At 38.6% G+C, this 27,496-nt stretch overlaps 1 protein-coding gene across 1 annotated transcript in view; it reads left to right on the forward strand.

Moving 5' to 3' along the window:
* The window catches only part of GRIP1 (glutamate receptor interacting protein 1), a 323,990-nt gene that overhangs the window by 483 nt on the left and 296,011 nt on the right, over positions 1-27,496 (forward strand). The gene's annotated exons all lie outside the window — the stretch shown is intronic.

Here is a 27,496-nt window from a genome sequence, read left to right on the forward strand (position 1 = left end):
GTCTGGCTCCTAAAGGCAGGGGGGCGTGAGCCGGTGCGGGAGGGGGCTGCGAAGTGACTTCGCGAAACTTCCCTGCGCGGAGCTCTGCCGCCGGGCCGTCGCAGGGGGCGGCTGGCCCTGTCCCATGCCTCCCTGGCAGGCGCCTGCACGGCGGAGCTGCGAACCCCCACTTCGGGGTGGCAGCGATTGTTCCCCTGGTGTTCGCGGGAGCGGTGCTCGCGGGAGCTGCCCCACCAGTTCCGCCGTCGGGCTCGAAGCGGCCTCGGTTCCCTAAACCCTGGCGAAAGCGTGGGTGCTGTGGGAAGGCTGATGGTTTCTGGTCACTCTTCAAAAATAATCAGCCTGTTTGTTGTAATAAAAAGGTAACTTTGCTTCCATCACGAGGGGTTGTCGTGTCACTGCTCAGCCTTTGGTCTGCAAGGCAAAGGAAAAAAGCTAGTACATCATTTACACTTGGCAACTTTCAGCTATTCCCGTCGTCTTAAATCTGATTTACATGGAGTCGTTAATTTCTTGGTAGCATAGGGGGTCCTGGGGTAGGACGTTTGGGTTTGGTTACTGTTGTCATATTGGATAGATAGCTGTGCAGCTAAGGGCAAAAATTCACTGAGCGTTAAAAAGGAGGAGGTTTTGGATGCTCTGTGGAGGAAGTGTGGTGGAAGTCTGTTATAGAACTGCTGCCATCCTTCTGGCTGGTTAATCCTATCCCTAATGTGATGTTCATCACAAACACATGACATCATAAAAGTAGTGGCTGAAATGGGAACAGGTATTGCAGCTGTGAAAAGCTTGTAGATTTTTTTTTTTTTGTCATTCCTCTTCATAAATACTATCATTACTGAAATCTGTGATCATATTTCTTTCTGTCAGGAGTCTGTGTAGCTGAGGAATTGCAGAAATAGGATGGACGACAGTTTTCAAAATATATCAGATGCTTTTACAGATGAGGAAACTTTAGAAAGAGTCTAATCTGGCTACATCAGAAACTGGAAAGATCTTCTCATTTCATTCTGCATAAAGGTTGTGTCAAGAGCTGTAGCATGCGGGCTTGTCTTTATTCAAAGTAAACAATGAAACTGGTTTTGCTCTGATGAGTTTAATGCCCCTTAGAATACTGATGTATTAAAAGTTCTCATTTTATTCTTATTTTCTGTTTATCTCTTTCACCTTCATTATGAGGCTGGATAGATTTATATGTTAATAGTCTTATCATTGATGCTTTTCTTTATTGTACTTTAGCTGCATAAATAAAGAAGTTCCTCTGTGCCTTAAGTAAATGATTACCTTCTAAAGTATGTTGCATTGTGTATTGGCCAAGTTTAGCTAGTAAATTAGCAGGATTCCAGTTACTGGAACTTTTCTGCCTTAGACTTAAATAAAAATTAAATGGTCAAAATAGTTAATCAGTAAATATTGAATTTAATAAGCCTCGAGTATGAGGAATAGATGATATAAAGCTTTCAAACTAGGCAGAAAAATGGCTAGTGCAATAATGAAATGAAGGTGCATCTTTAGCTAATATAGGAGTTTAGTATGGCATTGAGTTAAAAGGCAATTACAGATACAGTTAAATTCTGGTTCAAAGCCAGTTGTGCTAACATCCCCCTCTGCTGTTTCTAGAAAATATTTCTGTTTGGTTACTCTGCAGAGCATTTTATGTATGTTGTCCTATCTGAAGACTTTGGTGAATGTAGATACTGTTGTTTTAAACTAACATTGTATCTGGTAATTTTCTGTGGTTTAGATGTGGAGTAGTATTGAATGTGAAATAGTAATACAACTGTATTTATGTCACATAAATAAGCACACTCCAATATAGGTTATAAAATGTCTGTTTATCTGTCCATCTCAAATGCATGTGTATATTAGAAAATAAAACTTAACATAGCATGTTTGAAACACTTAATGTGTGTGTATTTTCTTGGATTTTATGCACCTATAATCTGATTGCTTAAGTCAGTGTTTCCTTCCAATGTGAAGAGCTAGTCTTTATTCAGCCCCGCGAACACCAACAGGTCTGACTAGTGATTGCTAGTATTGATCTTTGCTGCGAAAGAACACAAAACTGCTCAATTAATTTAGTGCTGAAGTTTCTTGTTGGTGGATACTCCCACAGCACACTACAAGAATAATTTGTAAAAAAACCCCAACCACAAACCAAACAAAACCTCAGAAAACAAATGGGTAGCTAAATCATCCCAGTTTCTCTGTGGCTTCCTGCTGACTTTCCCTTTCGATCTCAGTTTATTGTATCCATAGTCTATACACTCCTTCTCTGTCATAATAAACAGTTACTGCGCAGCTTTAATTTCAAGTCTAGTTGTAGCAGCAGACTTGAACTGGAAAAGAAGTCATTGCTGAATGTGCTGGGAAAACTGTGAAGGCAAAGACTTCCTTTTGGTGAGCCACAAGTAGTTTGCACAGACTATCTTTTCCCAGGGTTTTTCCCCTGAAACCACATAGGCTTTCTTTTAGCCTCTCTTCAGGAGCTCTGCATCCTATGCATGCACTTGTGTAGAGCTGATCAGGGCCTTGTGTCCTTGGCTGTGGAAAAGACAGAAGTTTCAGGCACTGTGATGTGAGGCTTGAAAGATGGGTGGGTTTTTTAGAGAGGATATGAGGGTTACGTGGAAATCCTGCTGTTCCCCTATGGCAGCATTAAGAGGTTCACTGGTACTTGCATGGTTATCTCTGTCCAAACCAATGTGGTGGGAGGCACTTCAAACGCTGTTGTACCCCCTGGTGCTCAGTTCATCTAATACATCAGGAACTGGATGGCTGTGCTACTGCAGCGGCATGTTTCTAGTGAGAGAACTCAACTCCAAAAACTTTGTTGTTCTGGTGTGACAAGCTGTTGGGACTTTGAAGGCATAGCCTTGTGCAGACAAGCTGAGTTTGCTCCAAGCAAGGGTTACAGTAGTATATTGGTATCCATGTTTGCCCCTTCCTTGCTTCAGAGCTCCCCTTTGTTGTTGAGTACCTACCTCAAGAAGTCCTTAGTTCAGTCTATCTTTGTTTTTACTGCAACTGGTGCTGAAATGGACATTATACTAAACATCAACAAAAAGAGAATTTTGCAAATGGAAATTGACTGGTCTAGCTGGAGTGAGGTAGCAGAGATATAGTTAATGCTGTTGGCTCACCTTGGCAATAATTGATACTCTGAGTGAAGGAGAATAACCTGGCTTAATGTTTTAAGCATCAGAGCATGAGTGCATGTAGGATTCAGCATTTGTGAGAGTGCTTTGTTGTGGAGAAGGTTCCCTTTCAAGGGGTGGCAGTGGTATTTCAGCAAGTATTTTTAGATGTCTTCATGGTAGAAATTATGTAGAATATTAAACTAAAGTAAAAAATCATATTGTGCTGGTTTTTAGAGGCTAAAACCATATTTAACATATGAAGTGGTGGCTGTTTTTTTTCTTTGGTGCATACTGCAGCACAGTTACTGGGTTTCTACTGCCTGCTCTGTAATCAAGCAGTACTCTGCAGTGGCTGTGCTGCTTCTGGCTGCCACTGCCACGATTATCACAAGGAGTCCTCTCCTTTAGAGGACAGGAACTGAGTAAAAGAACTGTAATGTACACCTAATGCAGTTCACCCTGTCATTTCAAAAGTGACATGTAAAGACTTACCAGTATAAGATGGTGTCATTAAAATTCAGGGTATACTTCCCCACTCCCCAATTTTCTGCTGAAGATGCTAAATCAAATTTTGTTATAAAACACCTGAAGTGCTTTTTGAGGTGGCATCTGGGCAAATACTTCGAGAACAAAAATGTTCCTGAAATCAGTTTTGTTCAATATCCCTTCTAATCAAGTTAAATGAAGACATTTTGTAGAACTCCTGTTTCAACTTTATAGCTGATCAACTTTGACAGGAGTAGAGAAAATAGTGTTTGTTGTATGTTCACTATGGAACTGCTTGAGATCCATTAACGTGTCTTGTTGTTAATTTTAAGATGGCGTCTAAGTATATTTTGGACTTGATTTTTTTTTTGTAAGATGTTATGCCTTCCACAGTCCTTCTGTCTCTGTTAAACATGGTAGTCCAGTTATATTGAATAAGAAGGAAGGACTGTTCTTCCTCAGTATAACTGGACTGTTCTTCTGTTCATCGTTTCAGTTCTTGACAGGGTAATCGGATGAATTTTAGGAAGCATTTTAAAGGAAATATTAGGAAATGTTTTAAAACCCATGACTCAGTGATAAAAAAATAGGCAAGTATTTTGTGAATACAAAACTAGCATGTTCTCATAGAAGATATTCTGACACAAGCATCTATCCCTTATGTTACTGCTGCGTGAGTTTGCTCATCTGAACTGGAATCAATGACTGGCCTGTTATTGAATTTCATGACTTTATATGAGCTTAGCGATTTACACCTGATCAAATGAGGCCACTTTAACAGAGGATATGCTTCATACTCTTCACAAGTGCATGTTAAAAATCAACTTGTTTTTGCAGCAAAAAAGGCTGAGGGTAAATATTCATTGTCTTTAAAGCTCTGGCCTAGTAAGGCAAGAGGAGCCTCTTCCTTGAGCTTAAGAGGATCCTCAGAAACTGAGGAAAGTATGTGCTGGAGATTTAGTGCTTGCATTTAGCTGATTTATTTGTAAACTTTGGGATCTCAGGAAAGTTTGGGATTGGAAACCTTATGCAAAGGCTTTATCTGTTTTCTCACTTCTGTCACATGCCTGCTGAAAAGTTAAACTATATACCAGGTGGCAGAAAACCTTTTGTGAGGAGACAATGTGCTTATAGTGGCAATGCCAAGGTATCAGGACTGGGTGTTAGGGGTAAACATTTCGAGACATGCATGAAAAATCATCTCTAACCCACTGAAGGTGTTGCCTAGACTTAGTGTGGAACAATTGACACAGCTGGTCAGTTACACTATGCAAACCATGTATCTCAAATTGGAAAACACTAATAATAGAAGATATGTTAATAACAAAATACAAATTACAAATGACATGTATTTTGTCCTTATCAGGGCTTCTGCCTCTTTTCACCTTGGTCTGAGTGAACTGTCTTGCACAGTTGGTCTTTGTCCATTTGCTAAACTGGGCATTGGTGAAGACAATTTACCAGGTGGGATGAGCTGATGCTCTAGAGCTGGTTTTCATCAACATGTGAGGAACACAGGCGCTGTGTCAGTTTTTTCATTCCTTCTCTTAAAACGAGCTGGGACCAGGAGAGCTCTAACACAGGGAAGGAAAGGAGGCAACAATTGCTCCCTAGTGCCCTTTTAGCATAAAAGGAACTGTGAATAAACAAAAAACATCTCTTCTGAGCTGCACAGCCAAGTTAACAGCATTTTAGGACCTGCAGCATTAAAAGAATTTGATAATGTTGCAGAATCTTCATCAAGTACAATCTTCACGGATTGCTGGGAGGTGATAGTTTACTGTGTCTGGGTCATAACCAAGTTTTTTTTTCCCCTAAGAGAAGGAAAATGTGAGATTCTGTGTGTAAATAAACAATTTCTGATCTTTTTGCAGAGGTAAACTAGTTTTTGCTAATGTTCGCCAAAAGTGTAGTTACATTTGCCAGCAATGAGTGGTGACATTGATACGTCAGCAAACATTCTAGCTTCCCTCAAGGAACAGCATAGAATTTGAACCACTAATGTTTGCTACTGACAGGCATAGTTGCTTTTGCGAGTATCTGTGAGCAGTGAAGGATGTAAGCTCTAGACACAAGTTCTCGATCAGTTTCCTATGCACTGAAATATTAGAGGCAGACATGCAGGAGCTTCAGCATTAGAGCCTTTAGTAGTTTCGACGTGGACAACTTGTCTTGAATCTAAACACACACCTATATGCCTGGCTTACTGGGGGTGGGGGGGTGATAGAGCGGTGTGGTGGGCACCTGGCATCCAGCCAGGGTCAAACCACCACAGTTGTTTTTCTGTATGATTCAAAACTCCCTAGGCTGCCACTGCTCAAGGCTCTCCAAGAAGAGCTGTGTTATGACTGTGTTATGCTCAAGTGGCTATAGTAGGCAAGGCTTGACGATACACTGTCCCCACATTGCTTGTTCCTGAGCCCTGTGTAATTATGCTGGAGGTTATGAGAGAGGATGCACTGAGTCAGCAATTGCCTGCAAGGGTCTTATGCTTGTGGCTGTGAAATTTTGTGTTGCTTGAGTGTTTTTCCTAAGCCATTAGAATTTCTGCATGTTGAAATGTAAGAGTACTGTCCAACCTGACTTACGCAAAAGAAGACAAAGGAGATGTGTCAGCATCCTGTGTGGGTGGGGATGGGGCAATCAGCCGCTCAGCCTCTCAGTCTGGCAAGATGAGCCTGACACCCTGTAAAATTCAGGGTAAAATAGTAACATTTATGTTGGATACAAGTAATCTTGATTACTGTAGCACCCTACTGATTGTTCTTTACTTCCCATTGCTGCTGGCACAGGCTGTGCTGGGTGGCTGGGCAAAACAAGCCCTTCCGATGTGTCCTGTGGTACAGAGTGGCCAGGTTTTATGGCTCTGAATGAGACTGGTGATCTAATGTTTTTTTTCAAAGTCAGTATGGGTACTAATGCTGCTTTTCACCGATTCTGCATCACAAGTTAGAAGCGATGTTGTTTGCTTATTACTGAAATATTTTAAAGAGAACACACAAAGGGGAAAAAAGAACAGGTAAACTGGGGCTGACAGGTTTGACAGAAATACATATTTCACATGGTATTTTGTTATCTTCTTGCTCTGGAAATTACCACAGGAATTGAGAGATACAGGTGTGATTGACACGATCTTTTTTTGTACCCTACTTAATTTCTTGTTATCAGTGAAAATCGCCACTGAGAAGATTCCGATATGGTATAGGTAAAGCTGCAGAGAATATTTTAGTAGTATTGCCATCCTCTTTGCCCACTGGGATCCCACAGACATTTAGGGAGTTTCATAAATGTTTTACTAAAATTTAACTCTTTTTGGTTCCCCCCCTCAAAATAACCTAATTTCTTTATTTCCTGAAATATAGTTACAGATAGAAATATGATGATGGCAGTCTAAAAATAACTGCCAGTGAAACTTATTACTAATTTCTTTTTTACCAATGTGATAAGACTGAATTTTTAATGCCAGCATTTTGTGAGGTGCTAATTGATTTAATATTGTGTAACTAAACACAAAGGTTTCCTTATTAGAGACAACATTTTGAGCATTGTAAAGTATTCCAGAATATGTCCTCCCAATTATCTTTCCTATGAAGGTGGGCACTACATAAAATGCTTATTTTTTTATTGAGCCATGCTGTTTACTTTCTTCCTGAAGCAGTTTCACTGTAGGTGAATGTACAGTGAGATGTGATCTCTATATCCCACAATGTTAGGTGAATTAAAACCCAACATATTTACATTTAACAAAAAAAATGATGAGCGTATCAGTGGTGGAGCATGTGTTTAATGGAGCCAGATCTGAGAGGATTCCTCATGTTTCAACCTTTTTGTCTCTATTGATATCAGTTATCAAGATGTAGAAGTAATGCCAGTTTTTCTACTGTTGCCTGTAATGGAGACCAGGTTTTCAACCGTCCAATGCTTCTTCTACAGTGTAGCTGCTTCTACTGTGGGACAGTGTTTGTGAGAACGGTTTTTCCAGGCAAACAAATGAAGAACAATAACTGGTATTTTTTTTTTTTTTTAGGATAGTGTAATAATGACTAACATAATGCCAAATCCTTTAATAGTGGTCAAAAATGTCTGTCAGACAAATGTGTTCTGCACAGGCAGGAAGAAAAGTGATGTGTTGGGTCATAGAATCATAGAATGGTAGGTGTTGGAAGAGACCTTTAGAGATCATCTAGTCCAACCTCCTTGCAGAAGCAGGTTCACCTAGATTAGGTCACATAAGAACATGTCCAGGTGGGTCTTGAAGACCTCCAAGGAAGGAGACTCCACAACCCCTCTGGGCAGCCTGTGCCACTGCTCCCTCACTTGAACAGTGAAATAGTTTTTTCTTCTATTTAACTGGAACATTTTGTGTTCCAGCTTCATCCCATTACCCCTTGTCCTGTTACTGTCTACTATAGAAAAAAGGGATGTCCCAACCTCCTGACACCCACCCTTTAGATATTTATTAATGTTAATAAGATCACCCCTCAATCTCCTCTTTTCCAGACTAAACAGCCCCAGTTCCCACAGCCTTTCCTTGTATGAAAGATGCTCCAGTCCCCTGATCATCTTGGTGGCCCTGTGCTGGACTCTCTCCAGAAGTTCTCTGTCCCTCTTGAGCTGAGGAGCCCAGAACTGGACACAGGACTCCAGATGAGGCCTCACCAGGGCAGAGTAGAGAGGGAGAAGAACCTCCCTCTCCCTCAAGGGTCCTTGAGTTAGCAACAGCCTTATGGTTTGGAGCAACAGTGTTTGCTGGTGGGAGGCCTTATTGACAGTTGTGATTAAAATAAGTGTAGCACTCATGTGGACTATTGGGATTATATTTCTCTCTTCTATTTGGATTGTCACGTCTATGAACCAGATACTTTATCCTTTGTGCTGTGATTGCAAAGAGGAGTTTCCCCTGCAGCTTTGCTCTTTGCCATCATGGACAGCTCCTGGTCACTAAAGATCAGCAGTGAGCTGGTGTTAACAGGTGCTATCTTTCACCTGAGAAGTTTTTGTGGCATCTGAGTGAAGCCAGCATAGTTCCAAGTGAGTTGTATCAAGCTCCCTGCTATACTCTACATTCTCAAAATCTCTTTAAAGCATTGGTTACTGGCAAGATTTTGTCCTCACTTGTATCCACACTTCTCATGACATGGTTGGGACCTGAGTCTGAGATAAGACTCTTGTGGAAAAAACACACCATTTTACTACTCTGATGAAAATTTAATTTCAGTGGCATTTACAGTGAAGTATTTGGATTGGTTTTGTGTTAGGAATGGATTATTTACACAGCAGCTGGGCAGAAAGTAGAGCGGTAGTCACACAGAAAATACTCTGGGGAGTGAAATTCACTGTCTGGTAAATGGATGCAACTCTGCTGGATTCTGGAGGTTAATTCACTTGTGCTGGCAAATTTACTGAGCCCTTGTAGCTGTTAGAACAGACTGCTTCTTAGTCCAAGGTCTGTTCTGAAAAGTCAGAGAACACCACTGTTGCCCCAAAATACTTTGCCTCCTTCACAGATGTCTGTTAGTTTTATTCTTTTGTATTTTTACATTTTCTGTTGGTTTTGTAAATATCACAATGCTTTTGAATGCAATGAGAAGATTTGAGCCTGAGCCTTTTCAAAATACCAAATTTATTTGATGAAATTTTGTGAGGAATATACCTGTAAATTGCTGGACTTTTTTTCTTGTAATACAGTTGTTTTTTACCAAACCAAAAAACAGTATATAAGATGTAGGCTTTAAGTAAACTGTGTTTTAAAAGGTTCTACGTACATCATGATTTGGCAGGACTTGAGGAAATATCTCTTGGAGAAATGTGTTTTGAAATTATAATTTGTAGTGCTTTTAACTTCACTTCTTACCAGGACTGTTTGCAAAATGTGCAGGAGCCAGATAAACTTGAAGGATTTGCATGTCAAAAGTGAAGCAGTTGATGAAATGCCTTCAGCTGGGGTGTGAGTGGCTGTATGGAGACAGGAGAGAAAGAATGAAATGGATAATGTGTAAGGATAATTCAGTAGGTTTATACTTTTAGCTCTTGTGAGTTAATAATTACTCAATTCAAGAACATTATTAGTAGCAGAAAAATGCCGAGAAACCTCCTTACACCTCAATCACAGAGTTCTAAAACACAGCTGGTGGTTTTTTTGTGTGTTCATACTTGTTTATTGAACAAATATATCTTGTAGCTTAAGTTTCATGTTATCTTGATTTGAATATTGTAAGGCTTTAGTATTTCAAAGCTTTATTGTTGTTACTAATGCTGACAAAAATGAGGCACTAACTCAGGCTTTTCTTATGGTGAGTGTCTTTTATTTCCTCTGTCTGTCTTGAAGGTACTAACCCCAAAGTTCTTGAAATTTTGTATCGACCTAAGGTGTTGCTTTCACATGTCCACAGATTCAGGCATGCACGAGTTACATATTGCATCTGTTTTATCATTCTGCTTAGACATATTTTAGATGTGTTCACTGCAATTTGTTTAAATATTTAGTGTGAACTGATTCTTGCTTTTCAGAATACTTTAATATGAAAAGTGCTTTAATTTTCAGTTGACTTGCCCTCTGTCACTAAAATAAATTTTTCAAATGAAAGAAAAGGAAGGTTCAGCTGTTGGCTCTATATTCTATTTTCTGCTTTTGTCAAAGATCAGGATAGCAGGTAAGTAGTGCCCGAAGCTATATTGCTATACATCTGTTTCTTTTTTGTGAAGTAATTGAACTGATTTTAAAAAACACAACCTCTGAGATTTTTTTTTTTTTTTAATAATCTCCTTGGGTAGGTGGCTTAAATTTAGGAAATATCCTTGTAGTTGAGTTATGGAGTTCCAGGTCATCTGAAAAACTTAGTACTTTTCTTTCCCAGCTTATTTTTTCTATCTATCTATCTATCTATCTGTCTATCTATCTATCTATCTCAGGGTACTTTTGACATTTGTTTCTTCTTCATCACTTCTTTTTTTCAGATATTACCAGGGTTGTCAGTATTTTCTTTTGAGTCTTTTTTTTTTTCCCCTTAACTAGGCATATTTAATTTCTTTCTTTAACTGCAGAGAAAGAAGTCAGCATAAAAGAAAATAGCATGGTAGGCTTGTTCATTGAAACTAGAAAACTCTTTGCTGTTTAGGCTGATGCTCAGAAGTACTGAAAAGTACCCTTTAATTGTCTTGTTTCAAGTGCTACTTATTATTTCCTTAGTGCTAACCACCTGTAATAATTATATAACATGTCATCTTGTAATTTGTACGGTTTTACTTTTGGTTATTAAAACGAAAATTCTGTATGTTTATGTGGAACTTCTAAATGTCCTGATTGTCAAACTCTAGATTTTATGCAGTTATGTGAATATGTTGTAACTTTTTGTGGAGTTTAAACAGAATTGTAGATTATGCCTATGCAATTAAAATACTTGGGATTGTTGGTACACACATTTAAGGGTTTTCAAGGTTAAAGGTTAGCATTTCATGATGTTTAAAAATGTACCTTTTGTGGTGTGCTGTAGTAGTAAAGTAAAATACTTGATGAGTGCAGTGAAGGTCTGTTCCTGGAACTGTTTTGAAGTCACAGTTTGTACTCTTTCAACAGAAAAAAAATTAACCTACTGCAATGAACCTGAGGGTTCAAGTTCTTATATGCAAATTGTCTTATTTACTTGTGGATTTCAGTTGATAATAAAATACGAATCATTTAACCTCAATTGATGGCACAGTAAGGATCAAGCAAAAACCAAAGACTTATCATGGATCGATAATATGTCAGAGAGATTTTAATCAACAGGATGTGTATGTGAAGGACCTGAACCAACAAACTGTCCTGTATAAAGTCCCTAATCCAGCAAAGTATTTTTTCTGGATCAGATCGTGACACTCAGTAAACTCTTAAGCTCTGACTGTAGAAATGTTTAACGAGCATAGTCTCAGTTCAGTTGATCCTGATCTTGAAAAGATATCTAAGCCAAGGCCGCTGAAACTTTTGCTGCTTAAGTATACAGATACTTGAGGATGAATAATCCCTTTGAAGTTGATGTGCTTAAATTTAGGTTTATAACTTATATACTTAAATGGATCAAAATATAATTCTAAAGAAGAAACCCTTTTTTAATTAAAACTAATTCTTCTGATATGTACTAACGTTTGTTTTGTAGGGGAAAGAGAAAGCCGGTAAGAAATTTCAAATATCCTAGATTTTGTCCCTCTTATTAACTCCATGCCCTTTATTTTTTGTTCTCAGAGAACATGTGAAATATATTCTTCTTTGCTTGTATTCCTTTGCCTAATCATATTTTATGTTGGAAGAGAAGTGAAATGTATTGAACTACAAGATGCTTTTTTTTTTGTTTGAAAAACATGTTTTCATTTCCATTCATTGAAAAATGTTGCTTTGTGAATTAATGTGCAAAAAACTTATACTCACAGTGTAAGTTTCGTCAGTTTCATCACTGAAAGTGACACATAAAATTTACCCAAACAGGTCTGAGATCCCGATGTGTTTTAGAGTTGCCTGATTCATTACCGCAAAAATGTTACATATCTCAGCAGGAGCAAGAATCTTTGTAAGAGTCAAGATACTGAGAGTTTTTCATTTTCCAAGTTTATCTTTCATGTAACTCCCAAAAAACACAATTTTTTCCCCCACTGTATATTTAATTACAGAAGCTCTAGAAGCAGAAGTTATCCCTTTACAAAATAGGGTAGCATATTGGTTGAAATCAATGAGAATGGAATTAAATTCAGTTGAATTTGTTGAAAATAATATTTCAGTTGACTATCTGTGCTGTTGTCATTCGGGACTGTGGCAATTTTGGCTTTGTTCTTTTGGAAATTAGAGTACTGTTGTGGATGGAGTGGATCACCTGTTGAGAAACACTGTGGAGCTGTTACTGCGAATTGGCATTGAAAGGTGTTTAAAGGAAAAACTGCAGCGATGCTATTTTTCTGCTTAGTCTCTTAATTCCCAGGCAGTTTAAAATACATATACTCCTGGATAATTGTTATGACTTTGATTTTTGTATTCCAGTCTCTCAGTTTTTATTGAACTTCTGATGTGTTGTCTGTGCTCTGCACCTGGCCTAAGTAGTAATAGAAATATTAAAATTTCCAAAGTCATGAAATACTCCCAGACAAATCTTATTGTTTTCTGCTTCAGAAGAGAGAACCTTGAGTTCATTAGCATGTATTGTCTTCAGAAGTGCTTTATAAACCTTAGCTTACCTTCTTCACAGTGAGGTAGGTATTATTTTGTGGAAAAAAAAAGGGGAGGCAGAGGTGTGGTTGGTGCAAGATCGCAGTAGATGTCTGCTTTGCAGTTTGAACTCTCTCATGTCTGGTTCTTCAGTCAGTCTGTAGTCTTTCCTGTGTGCAGGAACTATGCAAGATTTCTCTTTAATGGTTGGTTAGAAAATACATCTAAAAGAAAAAGATACCTCTTTTTTTTTTTTTTTTTTCTAGAGAGAAAAACCTGCACTTATGTGACTAAAATGCATAGGAAAAATTGCAAGTCCTTTTGCTCATCCTTGGAAGCAAAAAGGCAATGTGAAATGGAAGCTCCATTTCTGTGCTGCCGTACATGGAGTAAACTGGAATAAAGTGCTGAATAAAAACAATATTATTCCACAATATGACACTGCTATAAATATCTTCTGGTGCTTTATAGCTATCCAGTCAGTTATAAGAAAATCTCTGTGAACAGAAAATACTCATGCATTTGTCTCTAAAAAGACATTGCAATAGTAAGGAACATTGGTGTATAAGTCATTAAACCATATGAATATTTATTTGTATGTGCTAGTTTCCTGGTCTACTGGTGCATCTCAACGTGTTTATTGAAGATTTTCCTGAAAAACAGTTCTCAAGAAATGTCTTTTGAACATAAATATCCAATCAAGGAAGAGAGGCTTTATTTTCATAATGAAAATGTCATATTTCTCCTTGAACTCAGATACTGTATAAAAGGTAGACAAGAATAAAAGTGCTTTTGCTCATTTGATCTTCTAGGAGCAAGTTTATGATCTGCCATTGCAGAGTTTGGGGGCTGATGACCTGTGAGCCCAGCTGCACAGAAGAGAGGAGGCAATTTTTTCCTTTGTATGAAAACCCAAGACTTTACATTTAATCTTGTATAAAAACTACCTGTCTAATGCTAAGATGTGAACACCAAGGTAGATAAATGTGTGCAGAAGAATAATACCAAGTTGGACTTGGCAGTTAGGTGGGGCTCGGTGATCTTAAGGTTCTCTTCCAACTGAAATTATTTGATGACTCTAAATTCAGTGGTAAGTGACCAATTTAGCTGGTAATCTTCACCCTGCCCCCTGATGTTTTAGTAATTTATATTACACTAGAGATAGTTTCTGAGATTGGTTTCGGCATCTTTAAGTTTTACTGCTGAGCTTTTCCTAAGAGCTGAGCTTCTAGTGTTGTCTTTTTGATGCTGGTGGACTTCAATACCGTGTCTTCTTCCCCAATACTGTATAACAGAGAGCATTTGCTATTCTCTTTGTCTGACCTGAGCAGGTGCTGCTTACGTTCCACGTGATCCCCCTCAAGTTTTCCTGAAGTTATGGGCATCATCTGGTGAAGAGAAAGAAGTAAATAGTTTTTACATTAGGTTCTGCATTCAGCCGTCACCATTGTGTTCTGCTTCTTTCTAAATCTGACTTTGGAACATGGCTTTATATAATTGGCTCTTTTTGTGGTATTTCAAGGTTGTAATCAGATAGGGAAGTTATGGGAAGTATTTGGATCTTCAAAGCAAAGTACAGGCTCAGTGAAGAACACAGACAAACAGGTGGAATATATCACCATGTAAGTTTTATCAATCTGGAGTTCTCACCATTGGCAATTAGATACTGTTTCTTCATGAGATGTTTTAATACTAAAAAATAAAAATTGCAGCACATTATACAGTAAATGAGGACTGTGCTATGATGTTCAAAGGACATTTGCCTCTTCAAGGAAATACTAACAAAATGTCACTTTGACTAGAGAAAAGAGTAACTCAAAGGTCTAGTGGTTCCTTCATCTGCTTCTTTACATACAGTGGAGACTATATGTAAGCATAATTTGAGTTTTAGAACGTGATTTGTTTTGAAAAAACACTTCTACTTTTTTATTCATTAAAAGTCAAATTAGGATATTTAAACTTAGGAATAAGCAAAAATTCAGGGGTGAAATTATTTGAAACTGCTTTAACTATGTGTCATGTAATGCTGCAAATATTTTAATTTCTTCTGTGATGAAGTCTTTAATAAACAGAATCAAAATGTGGGTTTGTATTTTATTATTTATAGTTATATTAAAATGAGGTATTTCTTAAAAGAATTTTTTCCCAATATCATAAGTAACCCTGACTAAGCTCCTAGTTTACCTAATCTTTTTTTCCATTTCTTACATTAACCTTGATGTCCTCACATTTATTAGTCTTTTGACTCACTTCATAACATGTCATTGTTTGTTTTCTTTAACAATCTTCAGCTATTGCAATGCATCTCTTTTTTTTTTCCCCTGTTGTTTTGATTTTAACAGAAAGAAAAGAAATGAGAATATAATGTTCAAACAGGAACACTCTGTTTTCCGTGTTCATTGGGGTAGAGATCCTGCTCATCATGGTCTGTGACAATGTCTGGTCATGTCTGACCATTGCCTTGAGGCAGTAAACTCTGCAGCAGTGAAATGCGGGATAACCTTCCTCTTGGGGATATTGGTTAGAAATTTATTATCATTCTAAAGTTTGAGAATTTGTATTGCATTTGAAGCTTCTGTTTGCATTTTATTGCTTACTGTTATAAAGTAAATGTGCTTGGCATCTCTACAACTGCCTGATTTAATCCTGTAATCAGTTGTCCAAGTAGTATTGTAGGAAAATGAAATTCACAGTCTAATTCTGCATTGTGTGAAGAAAGTCTTTACATAGCCCAGTGGGTAACTTCTGTTTACTTGCTCTCAAGAAAACCAGAATATTAATCAGAAGTAAGTCATTGGGGTATGTCCTCGCCTTTATCTCTCCTTGTCACTGCTGTCTATTGTTGTCTTGTTGGAGAGGCCTGCTATACCTGTTGCTTAGGCTACATGCTGCTTGTTTCTTGTTCCCACCTATGTAGTTGGTTGGTGTCTCTTCTGAAGCCGGAAGACTGGAACCCAAGACTGAGGTCCAGATCCAAGGGTACGTTTCCTTTGTACTTGCAGTTCTCCCACCGTTCACAAATCCATCCTCCTCCCTGCTTTTGCAGCCACTATTATTCCTTGAGGAGAGCTCCTCACTGCATTGGTCATCTACCATTTTATTACCCTTCTGTTGATTTTCCCCAGATATGCTGACATTGCTCATAGTTTGCTCTCCTTTTCATTATCCTTTAATAACTCTCACATGGTCAGTAAACCTTTTAATCTCACCAATCATCCATCTTTCCTTTTGGTCTTCAGTGCTTTTCTGTGTGGTGTTTTTTCAAATTTTTTAGATCTTTTTTTTCCTACATTGAGCACATTCCTAGTCCTTCCTGGTTCACACCAACTGGTGAAAGCTGGTTGTAAGTTGAAAAGAAAGTCAGATCTTGTCCATGAACATTTTCTTTTGCATTAGCTAAACCACTGATAATGCTTATCATATCTTCCTCCCTCCCCCCTCCACTACTGAATTGCATATGCCTGCTTATGTGTGAACCTTTTAACTTCATATCTTCAAGATGAAGACTCTATTTGATTTTGGTTACTTAAGGGTTTTCTTATTGCTTAGATTAAGTGTTTGGTTTTGCTTTCTGTGGGATTATTGTTTTTAAAAAATATTTTTTTTATCACAGTTGATTAACTTGTCTGTTGAGCAGATGGGTAAGAGGAGGTGGCAGGATGAGAAGGAAGTATTTCTGCCCATGTATTACAGAGCTTGGAAAAGCTAGGTACCTCTGACTTAAGCTGAAGGTTCTCTGCTCTCAGATTCCTTGTGTGGTGAGTTGGAAGTTATTCCAGCTGGAGCTAAACTCTGCAACACCTGTGGTTTTCTAAGCCTTGTGTCTGGGAACAGGGAAACCCTGAAAGCCCAAATCATTTCAAAATCTGAAGCAGGAACTCTGGAGCCCACTGTCATTGCTGGCCACCCTGCATGGTGGAGTATCCTAAAGCCACAGATCCAGCAGCTCAACATAGGAATGATCTGGATTTTTTTTTCTATAATTCTTTCTGTATGTTGAGGTTATGAGGTTTTATCCCTTGAAACATTTAGCTTTTGACAAGTCAGTAATTTGTTGGAAAATTTTGAACTCTAATTGTAAGGATCAATGATGAATTTAATATCACTGACAAGATGTGGATTTACACTTTGAACCCAGAAGTGTAAGTTCAGTGGCACTATAGAGAAAATGTGATGAAGAAAAACTGCCATCTGATTGTATCAGAAAAGTATATATTGTTAATGATGAGAGAGGTAGCTTCTAGGGAAGAAGACAAACTATAAAAGACCATTACTCTAGAAACTGGAATCGATAGAATAATCTGCTTGCTATTGTCTGTGGTCATCTTGCTGGAAGTGAGGCAGGTGATTTGATGTGTCTTGAAATGGCTTCTAGAGGAAAACTATTAACTGATCGTCACACCATAAGCCATCTGCACGTATGACAGTGGTGGTAGCAAAAGTGTGAGCAGCTTTTGCAAAGCTACTCTTTTGCATTGTCTTTAATTGGAGGTTAACCACTAAGAACACGTGTGTTCAGTAGTGGGCAGCACTGAGCTGCTCAGGCAACGTTCCAGCTTCGTGTATTGCTTTGGAGCAGCAGGGTGCGAGTGTTGTGCCAGCCACGGTATGAAAAGTTTAAGATCTTTTGTGAGTAATTATTTATGAAAATAAATAATAAATCAATATACTAGCGTGTATATATTTTGATTTTACTCTGCAACTGACTTTCTCGTTGGCCTGGGCTGTAGCATGAGGGAGCATGACAACACTGGGCAGTGAGCTCTCTGTTTCAGACATCTAATAGGCACTGATCACTGTAGTTTGCACCCAGCAACTGGAAGAATTTCTAGCAATAGTTATAAAGCTTCCCAAACAATTTCAACTGTTGATTTACTTGAGATGTCACTGAGCTTTTTCCTGCTGTATGTTTTTGTGCATGTAATTTGTCGTCTCAGGACTTTTCCCTGCATTCTTCTGCCTAATAGCAAAGGCTCTCTGAACTCTTCCTCCTCTTCCATCTCACCCATTCTTCTTTTTTCTTTCTTTGTCCCTGTTATTTTTTTTTTTTTTAACATTTTCTGCTGCCTTTCATTCTTATTTCTTCTTCCTCATTACTGAGTTACCTCTTTAGATGTGCATTATAAATAAGTTGTACTGTGAAGATAAACTAAGATGTATGCTAGTTATTATCTGGGCATAATTAACAACTGTCTTCCCCATCAGTACAATAACTGAATGTATGGACAAACTACTGCATCTATGTAGAATCAAGAGGAAAAATGTCAAAAAGGGATTGAAAGGTCATTCTAGCAAGTGTTATTCAGCCTGTGTGTGGTTCATGAATCTCGGCTGGTCCATAAATCGCTACAGAATGGTCTTTGAAACAATTAAAAAATGCCCCAGGCACACACACTCAGTAGCTGTGTCAGAGTACGTGGGCAGGCACAGTCAACAGTTGACTCCCAGCTGCTGTCTAAACCTCATTAAAATGTTCATTGCTGCCCTGTTCCGAATTTATCACAGTTCTGTTGTTTTACCTAAATATTAGTGTCCTTGTTCTCAAGTTCTCATGATGCCAATTACAATAGTTAAACCTCACGCTTTCTTGCTTGCGGAAGCCACTGTCTCTGGCTTGCAATCCAGATCTCCTCCTGCATTGTTATAGGCAGCTTTCATGCCTAACACCCTGTTTTCTCATAGAATAGTTTTGGATCCCCTAGTCCCATAATCCCAAATCTTGCTAGTTTCCTTTGCAGCCTTATGCCTCATTTCAATACTTTCCTGACTAATAGTTTTTCCTTGTCCTGCTCTGACAATTGTTCCCTGTATTCTTCGTGTTTACTGTCAAGCTGCTGGTCATGGTCATAAAGATCCAAGTATCGTGTGTGTTCTAATACCTGACCTCCATATCTGAGTGTAAAGCTTTTGGCAGTAATCCTTACAGCAAAAGTCCAGTTTTGACCTTGTAGCTTTGGAATACAACATGCTTAATGAGATCAGGGCTAATATTTATTAGGGATGTCCATTAGAAATCTGACTAATTAATGTGCTAAATTCTTTCTAATTAGCAGATCCAAATACCTTTATCTGTAGTTAAATTTGGGCAATTTTCCATGACTCGTTTGTGATGTAAATGTTAAGTCCCTACCCTAAAGCATGTAAATGGGAGGATGTTTTAAAGAACAGGCATTGGATATTTTGGAAAATAATACTTCAGGTATATTCTCTTGTATTTTAAGAATGATAAAATCCTTCCAACTGTCTGACCCATTTGGTTCAAACAAGAACAGCAGGAGTAACAATCACCCAGAGGCAATTAATTAGCACAGATTTCAGTCCAGTTAAGATCTGGCAAAGAAACAAGTACCTACAGAAGTCCTATGTTGTAAGAAGCAACTGTAATAATAGGTAGTACTAATAATGAAGGAATTGCAGGAGAAAGTAGTTCATGCAGAGTGGCTAAAAGCTGACTTTTACTGTATTGAAGGGATATCATAGAGACGGTGGTTAATTAGTATAAATTCTACTACCTATGGTTTTCTTTGTTGTTTTCTGTTTGTGGTAAGGAATACAAGTCAACTCTGTCTTCCAAGAAAAGGAGGAATTCAACAATGTTGAGAAAGAAAACTGCCATGAACAAATCCAGGTATTCTTGCTTTTATCATTTCAAGGCAGAAGAGCTATCTAATGCAAAAACATACTTTCTGATAAAGGCCAGAAATGTAATTAAAATTCTTGACATCTAACATGAACAGGAGCTGATAAAGAGTCCTTTTAGTAAATGTTTCCCCTAAGAACCCACAAAGGAACCTGGCATTACTCTGCAGTCTGCTTTGGGAGGATGTAATTAAAGTAGAATGGGAGCTTCTGAATAAAGTGAGCAATGCATGAAACCTCACAGGTCTGAGGAAGAAAGGCATTATTTCATATTCATTTCTCCAAAGTATATAGAGCAGAGACTTTGCTCACCACCGCTTCCCCCTCACCCCTTTATACCCACTGCATGAACAGGGAAATGTGTTCTAGGAAATAAATAGATAAATACATGGAATTCTCAGGAGAAATCATGTGGTATCAGCTATGCTTCAGGCATCATTAGATTCTGCATCAGTTTTTCAGGTCTCTGACCCTGAAGACCACAGCCACAGTGTCTCAGCAGTGCAGATATTCAAGTGGGTTTCACAAATTGTTGCTTTGTACAATGGCAGCCCCTTGCAGGCTTGGGTTCCCTTGACAGATTTGTCTGTGCATGGTGGGGTCCATGGACAAAATGAATGGTCTCTGCAAAAATACCAGTTTTTAAACTTCATTAGAGCTTTAATGGGTGTGTGCAAATTAAGGTCTGAGAGAGATCTTTCTGCTCTGTTGGTTGTGGCTTTGTAGGGTTTCTGAGCTCTATGGAAAGTCTTCTCTATCTCTAGTACAGACACATCTCTGTTGGGCTTCAGGTCCCTGGCCTGAAAAGGAAATATCTAAAATTTTCAGAGAAAAAGTTACCTGAAAAGAAATGTAATGTCAGATAAAGAGTTCAGTTTTCCTCAGAATGTTATTAAGAAATAAAAATAGAAGGAATTTGTCATTGAAGTCTAAACATGGTATCATAACAAATTTCAGCTCACCAGTTAAAATCTAGCAAAGTGAGAGGCACGTAAAGGCAGTATATCAAGTAGATATATCATCTAGAATAAGTACATATAAAAATGTTAAAATTGGAAAGGTTTCAGTCTCTAGCTAAGAGTGGATTGGCTTATCCTACTACCTGAGGAGCTCATGACATCAGTCCTAGTTCCCAGGGGGAGAGCTGAGATAGAATTGGTATGTCATTTGTCAGAAAATAAATGAGTAAATAGATTATTTCTTTGTATAGCAGCACTAATGGAATTTGAAGAATACTGGTTGCATAGATCCTAGTAGCGTTCTTCACAATATTTAGTATGAATTTCATTCAAAGCTAGTACACCTTGACTGGATGCATTTGTTTCAAATAGTGCTTTTTTGGAAAATTAGATTCTCTAGAAACTTCAGGGTCTACTGGGAAGTTAAAACAGAGAAGGGCTTGGTGATGGATTAAATGGGGTCATGAAAACCTCTGTTTTGGGTTTATGTAGTCTTTTCCACCCTAGCTATTACTTAAAAGAGTGTTATAATACTGCAAACCAAAACTTTGCCGCAGGCTCTTTACATACACTACTTTGATGTAGAATGGCTAAGCAGTCTGACCTCATGGAAGGAAAAAATATACAAAAGGTTCTTCAGAAAGATTTATTCCATAAAACAATGTTTTGAATTCTAAACTCTGTATACACATTTATTTTTCTTCCTTATTGCTTACTTTGTCCAACATATTGATTGATCTCTTTAAAAAACAGCATTTAGAAATTGGAGGAGGTGCAAAAGGAAAAAAAAAAAACCTTATAGAATTTCTACCTGATTTTTGAAAAACAGTAATTTTACCATATTATTAACAGAATGAAAAACAAATAAAATGACCATATTGCTGTTAAAACCTGCTTTAGCATTTCTGAAAATTATGGTTGTAAATATTTCAGAAATCAACCTCTTTGAAAAACATATGCTGACATCAGATGTGCACTGCATTTAATAGCATTTTAAATTAACAGGTAGAGTGGGTTAAGGGCTCAGCACAGATTGCTTTAAAATTATTTGGAAGTTACAATAATTTTAGACATATTAGTCGCGTAACAAGCATCATAAGCCTTGTCTGAAGTTTTCTCTGAGGATTTTAAGTGCTTTCTTCCACCTGCTGATACTGAGCACTGCTAAAATCCTCGGGGAGGGTGTTGCTTGGGACTTCAGATAATTTAGACCATACATGAGTATTTTTATATGAGGGCTGGCTGCTGACTTTAGCTTTGGCTGTCATCCTTGCTTACTGCTGGTAGCTTGAGACTAGACAAGCTGTGAACTCTGCTGATCTTGGGTTTGTGTTTTATAGACTGCAACTGGATTGCCACGTTCTTGGACTGGCAGACAACTGTTTAGCTTGTACAAAGTTTACAGAGCAAGCTACTTGGCTGTATTAAGCTTTATCTTTGTAGTGGCTAAATGACGGATTGTGTTTCTAACGTTTAGATCTCTCCTTTGGGCAGACTTTCTTTGATGGTTTTCTTCTAAATCCTCTTCCTTGTGCTTCTGTTGGGCTTGCATTCATCCACCTGTCAGTCTCAGCTCCTTCTAGGATCTGCTTCTGAAATTAGATTTTTGATTCTTCTCTTTCCTGTCAGGAAAAATAGCTTTAACAAAATTCACGTTTTTAACCAACTTTGATTTTTTTTTTATAATTTCTGCCTTAATGTTATAGATAACACTCTACAATAACCTCCAACTAAGTCTTTCCTGCCTGTTTTTTCCCTGTCAGTAAGGGAAAGACTAATACGGTTACTTTTTTTTTGTGGCTTCCATTTTAAGCAATTAAAGATAATCTATATGTCACTTCAAAATACAGATTTCAAGCTTTTAGACACAATTGGGCTAGGGTGGATTTATTTCCAGACATGTTTCTTTTTGACTGGAGTCAACTGCTAGCATGTGCAAAAGTTCATAACAGAATATTTTGTGTAAATGAGAGGCAGAAACGTACCTAACTAATAGATGGTTCCTTTGTATTTTAATTTGTATACTAATGGGATATGCTGAATTGATTTTAGTTGTGGCCATGTATATCAACGTGTTGCTCCTGCATTCTTTCTGTGTGATTTGAGAGAGTAATACATGTCTTGCTTGGAAAGCAGAGGTTTAGGTGCTATCTGCAAGAGGGGATGCTGTCCTCCCGCATTGCACATAAGATTCATCAGGAGCCTCATCTTCTTAAAACGCTAGCTAGTGCTACACATTGATAAGATTTATTCTTACATACTCTGGCATCAACTGCTTACCATTTATGGGGCCAACCTAATCTCAGGGATAGAATGGTTCATTAATTCCTAGCTTTCTCTATCATCACACTTAATGCTAGGGACTGCAACTGAAATGTTTTACTGTTTTAACACCATGGGTAGATTTTCCACTTCTGGTCAGTACTACGTCACTTTATATATGTGTGCGTGTTTAACTTTTTATTTATTTATTTGTATTTAAACCCACAATTCGACGAGTAAGTAAACTGTGAAGAATACAGCTGGATGAAGTTTTTATGCCAGAACTACAAAATAAATTTATATTTCAACTATATAGACACAAGTGCATGCACACACAAAAACATGTGCATATAAAAGTTATTGGCAAACAACCCCCCTCACCCTTCCTACTGCCATTCCCTCCATTTCCCCATTGCATTTTTTGGCTGTAAACAATATTCAATTGGAAATTCAGTGTCAGCAAGCTGTGTTTGCAATTTAGGATGACATGAACGTGCTGTGTCTTAAAGGAATGATGCTGTGCCAAGGCTTTCAGTGGGGTTTGTTAGCTGAGTCTCAGTGCTACCTAACTATTTTGAGGGCTTCCTGTGCTCTGTTTCAAGATGCTGCATTGTCTTATGTTTCCCACTTCTCCCTCTGTGTGTATTGTAAAGCAATGAGTATCTTCACTGCTAGTACAAATGAAGCAAATATGTTATTGCCTGCAACACCTGCAAAAAAAAATCTGCTGCCCTTGTATCTTCTGTTTGAGCATTTACAGATGACCTACTATTATTAACCATCTAAGAAGAAAGTGGAAGACTATTAGTGGAAGGCTAGACGAGGACAGAGTAGAGAGTCCCAAAACCAGGTGCTCAAAACGTTGTTGAGATCCATATCACAGAATCACAGAATCATTACAGTAGGAAAAGACCTTTAACATTATTGAATTAAACCACTGACCAAGCATTGCCAAGCCTATTACTAAACTAAGCCATATTACTCAGCACTTCATCTATAGAATCATTATGGTTGGAAAAGACCTTTAAGGTACGTGCACCTTCATTCTGCAGAAAGTCCTGTCACTGCAGGAGAGTTACACATTACCCCATCTTGGGTTTCTGTGTCTCTGCTAATGGTACATAGTAATTCTGTTTCCCCATGTATGCACTGGAGAAATTTGGAGGATGGTTTTGCCCAGGGGTAGACTCAAGTTTTGTGCATGTCAAGAATCCCACTTCTGTGGCACTCTGGAAGATCTGTGCATGTTCTGAAAACTAATTTTTCCCAGTTGTCCATCAAACCCTAAGCATGGTAAGCGTCATTTTGCATCAGAGCGTTTGGCTTCAGTTGGGATTTAGACCATTTAGTTCTACTTTTCTTTATGAAGAAAGAAATCAATCTAATTCAGTCCAAGTTTTATGAAGCATGTCCTTGTATGTCTTTTGTATTTTAAATATATCTTAATGCTATTTTACCTTTAATTTTTGGAAATGGAAAAGGATTACATTTATTGAGGTCTCTTATTTTATGCTTATTGTCTTCTCATGCACCAGAGCTCTTACTTGACTAGACTTGATGTCTGTTCATTGAAAGCTGCTGTCAATCAGTAGACATTGTCTTGTAGATTTGCACTTCAAAATATTGCCATTATTGGCAGTGAATTTTGTGAATGCCTATGTACAATTTCAGATACTCTCCCCCCTCCCCCCTCCCTTCTTTATTGCTTATTTTATTTACTTGCAGGCATTTGACTTCATTGAACTTGAGTTTAGACTTGCTGATTCGGTGTCTTTGGTCTAGACTCTGTCCTTCTAAATAACAGTAACAGAATGCTGTCATGATGACTGGGTCACTGTCTCCAGTATGACTGAACCATCTACCCGTTGCTAAAGCTTTGCCTGTGGTGCCTCTGTGTAATTGTAACATTTTAGATAATTGAAGTTTGTACTGTACTTTTTACCTAAATTGAGAACTGATTAAAAATTACTTGAATAAAATCCCATCTCTCCTTTCTCTGCTTTGATACTGACATTGTGGTGCATGATTAGGGTTTTAAATATTTCTTGGAGCAGATGCAGATTGTGTCATTGTGCTTGACTGAAGTGGAATGTTATGTGGAAAATACATGTATCTCCCAAATTGTGGATGTGAGGAGGTATGGACTGGGGCTCCTCTGCCACAAGAAAGTGGGCCTCAGGCGAGACAGGCATTTTGGTGTAATTAATTGATTGTGATTTTTTATTTCGTTATCAGTGTCAGCTGATATTCAATCAGATGTTGATAGAGTTAATTTTTATCTTGTTTTCCAGTAGAAGCTGTACTGCAGGGACTACAGGCAGCACTGAGGCTGCAAATCCGGCACTGGAAAAATCTAAACTACTATATATGTGATTGCTACTGAAGGGCTATAGGAGCTGGACCCTCTGCTATGTAAATGGTGCAAGAGGATTCCTGTGCATTTGTGCCTTAATCTTTCTTTGCAAGGCAATGAGTGCTTTGACTCCATGCTGCTGTTCTGTCAATGGGAGATCTATCTAAACTGGTATTGTTTTCCCATTTCTCTTTTCTCCAGCTGCCTCTTTCAATTTCCAGAAATGGATGTTGATTTTCTGTGTTGTGATAGTTCTTGTGTTGATCCTTTCTCTGACCTTGGTCTGTAAAATGATCCAGGTGAAAAAAGGAACTGCAGACTGAAAAAAATACTCTTCAAACAGATCTGTCTACATAATAAGGAAAGCATCAGTACTGTGTGGAGCTGTCTTCTGTATCATTACTTAATAAAAAAAATCCCCAAGTAAGAACAGAAAGTAGGAATTACTCCTATTGAGTCAGACCTGAGGTCCATCTAACCCCGTATCTTTTCTGACAGTGGTCAAAAGTGACAAAACTTGAGACTGTGGCAACAAGTCCTTCCCCATCCTTCTTCTCCCACTCTGCATTGGAATGTGACTCAGGATATTTTACTGAGATTGGGGTGATCTCTGTGTTGTTGTTAACCCTTACTGAATTTCTCTTCCATAAATCTGTTGGGCCTCTCCTTAAGGCTGTAGGGTTTTAGTGTCCACGACATCTTGTGGCAGAGTCCCATGATGTGGATCTAAGTTGTGTGAGGAGGACGTCCATTTGTTATTTGTGAACAGTACTATCTTTGCTCCCTAGCTCCTGAGCTGCAAGAGGCACAACTGATCTTTCTCTCTGCTGAATGTGCTGGCTGTGAATTTTACTGACTACTGTTATTTCCTGGCTCCTTGATCCACTTTCCAGGCAGTGGGGTTCGAGCCATTTAACCACTGATTGCGTGGGGAGAGGAGAGGACAGAACTCTGAGCAGCATTTGAGGTGCAGGCCCCACAGTGGGTATATCAGCAGTGTTAAGCTTGTTATTCTGTGCTCTCATCTTTTCTGCGTAACTCCTAATAACCTGCTGCTTTGTTTTGACTGCTAAGCATTTATCTGATGGTTGCCTGAAAACACATATTTTATGTTGGAGGAAAATACATCATGCTGGGTCCAAGAGCCTGAAAGAGGCGAGGTGGCTGCTGTTCCATGCCCCTAGGCCCAACCAATGGTGATGCTGAAATGTATCCAAAGCAGGCACTGGTGTGCACCATGTGTATACACAGCTAGCACAGTTACAGCACTTGGACAGAGGCAGCTCTGCTCATGCAGGAGGGAGGTCTGAGTGGGAATATGGGGCTACATATGTATGAGGGGAATCTTTCTAGCAGTGAGACTTGGACACTCGGTTTGCCTAGTAGCTTCCCCTGGATCCTAGTCTCTCCAGTCGCTGGCACCTGGATATTCAAGCTCCATGTTCCCCCAGACAACACCTTATGCTGTTATCCACAGAGATAGGCAGGTGGCCTCACGACCAGAGCTGGCCCTCGGATCATGACCAGAACTGGCCCTTGCAGACACACTCTATAAACCCCTCACTCCCAGAGCGCTTCTGCTCTCATCTTGGTTTTAGCTAGCACTTGGGTGTTCATAAACCTAATGCAATCTCGTGTCCTTCCCCTTCATACTGTCATGTGTCCCATGACCCAAGGCAGCAACTCTCTGTAGTCTGAAAGGTGATGAGGAGAGCTGCTCCCCCCAACTCATCTTTCCATGTTCCACACCAGGACACTGGGCCTGAGGTTCTCCTGGGATAGACAGGGTGTTGTCAGCAGGAGTCCTTGGTTTTGGGTATCGCTTTCTACTGTGCCTCTCTGCTCCTCTGGGTTTGTGGAGGTGGGCTTTTAGTGGGCTGACAGACTCTGAGACAGGCTTGAGAGTAGCCTGGCAGAGTTATTACTTCTGTAGATGAAACACAATTAAAATCCCCAAAATTATGGTCTTAAGTGGTAGTGGTCAGATAGTGACCATTGTTTCACCTGTGACACTATGATTTACTTTTTCCCATGGGCATGGCCTTTCATAAATGTTAGTTTTACACTTCTTTTTTTGCAATCCATCTATATTTTTTCTTTCCTGGCTAATTTAAATATTGTCAATAAACCTTGCACCTCACTATTCACTATTTTGTCTTGTTTTTTTCTGAGGTTTATTAATAATATACTGAGTAGCATAGGTCTTGGCACAGATCTGCAAAACTACTGATGACGTCCCTCTGAGGGAAGTATTTTCATATTTTTTGAAGGTATCTGTTCAAGGTAAATTAGGTACTTATTTGATTTAGCAAATGCAGAAATTGTCTTTTTTTAAGGATTTTAGTCTGTTGTAATTTTAGACTTGTCATTGGCAATGATGCTTCTGTCATTTTCTTTTGGGAATTGTTTCATACTCTAATACCTTTTTTTGTCAGAATTTATGTACTCAACAGTTTTATTCTATCATTCATAATAATTTCCTCAA

This window comes from Colius striatus, chromosome 1, assembly GCF_028858725.1.
Source record: "Colius striatus isolate bColStr4 chromosome 1, bColStr4.1.hap1, whole genome shotgun sequence".
Lineage (NCBI taxonomy): Eukaryota > Metazoa > Chordata > Aves > Coliiformes > Coliidae > Colius > Colius striatus.